The sequence below is a fragment of the Castor canadensis genome, chromosome 15, assembly GCF_047511655.1.
Source record: "Castor canadensis chromosome 15, mCasCan1.hap1v2, whole genome shotgun sequence".
NCBI classification, from domain to species: Eukaryota; Metazoa; Chordata; class Mammalia; order Rodentia; family Castoridae; genus Castor; species Castor canadensis.
This window is the reverse complement of record NC_133400.1, coordinates 45548913-45554920: the sequence shown is the minus strand read 5'-3', so window position 1 is coordinate 45554920 and position 6008 is coordinate 45548913.

Here is a 6008-nt window from a genome sequence, read left to right as displayed (position 1 = left end):
CTGAAACTTCATCCTCCAGAACTGTGAGATGAATTTCTTTCAAGGCACCAAATTTGCCCTTCTTTGTTTCTGCAACCTATGAAATGCATACGTGTGTTGATGGAAATGACCCAATGGGGAACAAAACGACTCACTGGCAGCGATTAAATTACTGGAATAATATCTTGAGTAAGCAAGAAAGGATTTTTTTAAAAAAAACTCAGCAACTTGCTTCAGATAGGCACAGAAAAGTTTATTTACAGGGACAGAACTGAGGGCAGAGATTGTGCTGTGTCAAGAAATCAGTAAGAAAAGGATACAGAACTCACTTGGTAAACTCTCCCTCAAATAGCCTAGCAAATGAACCCAGGAAGTTCACAAAAAGACAAAAATAACAGTCCCCTGGAGTAAATATTGCCCAGAGAGGTAGTATGGTACAGTATTGCTTGTTAATAAAAGAAAATGTTGAAGGATTTTACGGATTTGCTGCTTTCATCCACTTTAGCCCAGGGACGGTAGCCACAACCTCAGAATGCCTAGGGAGTCAGAGACTCAGGGCGCCCAGGCTGCAGATGGCAAAACCGCAAAACCGCAAAACCTCAAAACTGCAAAAACAGAAACTGCTGAAATTGCTGAAACCGCCAACCCGGCGGCACTGGAGGTGCAGGGCAAGTCCACCAAGACCAGTAGGTGTCCCACAATGGAAGAGGTAAGGCAGCAACAGATGTGGGGTCTCCGAGAGAAAGACAACGTAAAATGGCTGAGAGGACGCCAAAGGAGAGCTGTGCCCTGAAGCAGTCTTAAATATTATGACTTTGCAAGATGTTCTAAAATATCAGGTGTATCAATTTAGTGGTGGTGCGGATTCTGGGGACAAAGGAAGGATTTTGTGTATGTGTAACAGAAAGCAAAATATTGGCAATCCAACTCAGATTAATACTTTTAGGTTATAAAGTCTAATGAACCAACAGTGTCACTAGCATGAGTTGTGCGCTGAATAAATACTTGTTGGAGGAATAAACAGATAATACATGAATGGTACCTACTGAGAAATTTCCTTAGAAAAAATAAATCTTTAGTTTATTGAAAGTAGGTTTACAAAACTGCTTAGATATACAGTCTTTTTATTTTTAATGGATTTGCAAGATAAGATCCTGAAATTAATAACAGTTATAGCCAGAAATGGAATAACATGGCTTTAACTGTTATATCACGCAGAAACAAATGAAGATAAATATTACTTTCACAGCATGGCTCTCATATGTGTGGAGCCTGAACTCATGAGTTTCAATTCTGGGCCTACCACCGAGCAGCTGTGGGGCTTGGGTAATTTATCTCAAATCCTTGTAAAATTATCTCAAATACTTGTAACCTAACAGAATTGTTGTGAGGATTGAAATGAGCTAAGCACATGCTCAGTCCTCAGAATAATGCATCAAATTTGTTTGGTAGGCTCTGAGAAATCTAACTCCTAACTTCGCTAAGACAGTGTTTCCCACCATAAGAAAGGGATAAGGTGGAAAGAAGGAAAACAGAGGAGATGAACCAAATGGGGCTATAATGCATATTTACATGAGGCTCCACAAGGCATTGTCCTGTGCAACTATCTTAAATAGGCAAAAATGTCATTTTTCTTCTTTTTTTTCTTGTACCAAATGAAGAACAGGAGGACAGAGCAGGTTCTGCCTACGGGGAGGGAGTCGGTAATACTGGGAGTGGTAGGAGGTGGGGAAATGGTGAAAGAGGGTAAGTATGGTGCAAATATTGGGTACACATGCATGTAAATGGAAAAATGACACCTGTTTTAACAATTCCAGGAATGTGGGAGGGGATGAAGGGGAATGGTAGAGAGGATAAATACAAGTATGATATATTAGATATATTGTAAGACTTTTGTGAATGCCACAATATACTCCTATCCAGTACTGCAATAAAAAACAATTTTAAAAGTTAAAAAAACAGAATTTCCCTAATGTAATAATGTAATAATGTAATATTTTCTAAATGTTTTGAGTGCCCTTAAAAGCTTATTTTCATTGAAAATGACAACAACAACAACAACAAAATACTGGTATATTTCTATCAAGTAATGCAAGTAACATTATGTTTTTCCTTTTACTTTAACTGATAGAAAGTTTGGACTAAATTAAACTCTTGGATAGGATGTTATTAATGGTGTTATTCTTTGACTCCTATTGTTACCTTTTCTGTTCATAGTGTATTCTTCTTTGAGGAAAATTATTAAATTTTAGATGGCCTGTAAAGTTTATGATTTTACATGAAAAGATAATAGCTATAGATATTCTTCAAATTTTACATATTAAATATTTACCTAACAGGATTTTATGGGTTATTTTTTGATCCATAAAAATTACAGAATAAATGAACAAGTTAGTGTAAAAATAATATAACCTTTGGATATGAAAAGACATTTTACTTTGAAAAAGGTATTAAGAAACTGTACTCATGGGTAAAGGTATCCTTTTGATCCAAATCAGTACTTTTCAGAAGCACCTATGCCCAGTTTTTATATAAAGATGGATAATTCCACTGCTGCATAGTTAATATGTGATATAAAAATTATAGGGACATTTTGAAATAGTATCATTTATTTTCTAGGTCACAGAAGAAATAAATGCTGCAGAAGAGCTGGATGAGTTAACTCTCTCATCTGAAGCAACCTCAGGGCACTGTGATCTGCCTGATGCTCACTATGAAAATATTTTGGGGATATTTCAGCAACTTGCAGTGGAATGTAAAGGTAGGAGAACTGCATACATATAGGGCCTTTTATGTATATTATAGAAATGTGTGTGCATTGTATACTGCACCATATAACACTGATGTGCTACAGTGCTGTTCACATTTGATATGTGTGCTTTATATTAAAGTAGAATGAGAGGGAGGTCTTGGAAGGTAGCTCAGTGACCATGTGCTTACTGAGTATGTAAAAGAAGGCCCTGGGTCTGATTCCCAGCAGTGCAAAAACAAACAAAGGAAAAGAACCTCTTGATTCTCAGCTAAAGAGAAATGATAATTCCCACTGCACTTTTCTCAATGGGAGTGGAACTCCAAGGATATTATTGACTCTGCTTCTCTCCTGTGCCCTTACTATGATCAGGTCACTTACTATCTTCTCTATCTGCTGCCCCTCCTCCTGGAACTGATGATCTTCTCTGCCAATATAATTATCAATTTTTGAATTTTCATATCTGATCATGCTAATCCATTGCTTTAAACCCAACTATCATTTCTCATTGTTATAATATTAATGATTTCATTCCTCCAGCTTTGTCCTGCATTTCTGTATCCCAGCTACTGTCTTATGTGTGCTCTTGCAACTGAGCCTTTTATTTTCTAAAGCTTTACTGAGTTATAACTCATATACAATGAAGTATAGATGTATAAATTGTTCAGGTAGATAAGTTTTGGTGATATGTGTCAAATACATATTTAATCAAATAATAAAGGTGTTTAACAAATCCACCACCAACAACAAAGTCTCTTCATGCTCTCTTGCATTTTCTTAAGAAACTGAAACATTGTTTTCCAAGGAATGTGAACAATTTCCAATTTCCATCAGCGGTATACCAGATTTCCACTTCCTCATTACTGTCATAGCAGTTTTTTTAAAAAAATTAGCCATTCTGCTTAGTGTGCATTATTCAAGTAAGTATGTTTTTAATATGCACTACATTAATCACTAATAATGTTGAGCATATTTCCATGTGCTTATTTTCCATTTGTATATCTTCTGTGGTGAACTGTCTTTTCAAAACTCTGGCATTGAAATAATTAGGCTGATTGTGATTTATGGCATTTTAAGAAATAATTACTTAATCTGGATATCATTTCTTTATCAGCTATATTTTTTACAAAGTGTATTTCCCATCCTTGTGGATTGGCCATTTCTTAATATCATTTTAAAGCAGTGTTGGGGTTTTTTTCCCAGTATTGTGGATTGAACCAATGATCTTATGCATACTAGGCATGCACTGCAATGTTGAGCTTCATCCCTAGATTTAATTATACCCATAAAAACAGAACTTTTAAATTTTGAAAAAGTTCAATATACATATTTGTGCAATCACTTACTGTGTAAAGGGTAGTGAAATCTCTGATTACATCTGTGAATTTTTCTACTTCTTTTTGCAGTTCCATTAATTTCTATCCATGTGTTTTGAAGTTGCTTTTGGGTATATAAACACTTGGTATTGTGCATCTTCTTGATCAATAAGTACTTTTATCATTAGGAAATCTCCTTTCTCTTTATTTATGGTGGTAGTTTTTGCAATGAAAGCTACTTTGGCACTAATGTAGTTACACCTGCTCAGTGTTCTTTGTCAAGTATTAGTGGGTGTAACAGTTTCTATCTTTTTCAACCAATCTGTGTATTTTTACACTAAGGTATATTTTGCAAGGTGTTGGCTTAATCATGTAATCCTAGCTATTCTGATGGCAGAGATCAGGAGGATTGCAGTCTGAGGCCAAGCTAGTCTAACGTTTGCAAGATCCATCTCAATCAAAGACTGGGTGCTGTGACATGAGCCTGTCATCTGAGCTATGTGGGGAAGCACAAATATGAGGACCATGCTCCAGGCTGGCCCAGGATTAAAGGAAGACCCTATCTCAAAAATAACCAATGAGACATCGGTCAAGTTCTATAGTCCCTGCTTATCAAGTGCTAGGCTGTGAGTTCAACCCCCATTATCACCAAATAAAGAGTATATTTCTTCTAGGCAGTGTACAGTGGGATCTCATTTTTTGTACAGTCTGAAAATTGATCTTTTAATGTAAATTTTTGGACCATTTTTATTTCACATGATTATTGATCTATAATTGACCTTTGAAGAATGTTAAGATTAGGAGGGGTGGATTCCTATTTAGTCAAAAATCTATGTGTACATGCGAACTCTTAAAAAAATTTAACATTAATAACTTGCTATTGACTGGAAATCTTTCCAATAACAAATGAATGACTAATACATATTTGTTATGTTGTACAAATTTATGTACCAAAAATTTAGGAGTGTGAGATCAGCTTTCACTGTGATGGTGAATTCATGGGGGAGATGAACTGCTTGCAGAGAGATAATTAAAACTCCATGGTATTTTAAGTCTATCACCATAACCCTTGAGCTCACCATGGCAACATAAAGATGACTATGAAATTATTACAGTACTGTACTTCTTTGAATGCAAATGTGCACAGTCTATGTTGGGGGCTTCCATTTGATAAATTCTAACTTTTGTAATTGATTTGTGTGTATTTTATGGGAATAAATCATAGAATTATTTACATGCATGTTATGCCTTCATGACACATCTTTTTCTCAATTTTTTGATATTTCAGACAACATGGTTCACCTGCAAGTCTTTTTTAAAAATTGCATCAATTCTCCAAAGAAAAAGAATGTGCATACAAGTAATTCTGCAAAGTTCATAGGCCAACTGTTGTTGGGTTTGTCTATTCATCATGAAGTTTGATTTCTTTTACATTGCATCTCTAAAAATTCAATTTGATTTTTAATTAATACCTTTCATTTCTTGACTTCTTTTTCAAATTTCATTTTGGGGTAATAGATCAGTTACTTACAGGCAATTTGATCCTTTCTGGTCTTGTTCTTATGATTTATTAGGTATATGAGAACAGTATTCAGTCCCATGCTCATTACCCACTACTGAAGCAAGAAATTTCTGATTACTCTGTTGTCCTGCTAATTATGAGTTTCTCCAGGCTGGTTGATGAAAATAAACAGTCTTATAGGCACTATGAGCACTAAGCACAGTTTCCTATTTGCTTTTCAGGTCTTTTTCTTTCAGTCTCAAGTAGTTTTCTGAGACACATGTGTTTTCATTATGTGAATATTTAATTCATGGAGGCCTCTGCAGACCTCCAGGACTCTTTCTCCATACCACATTATGTACATAAGGGCTCTGTTCTGTGATCTCCATCTGATTTCATAGACTCTGTGCTTCATCACCTCAGCTTTGGGCATCCAGTAAGTTCTACTCCTGGTTTCATAGCC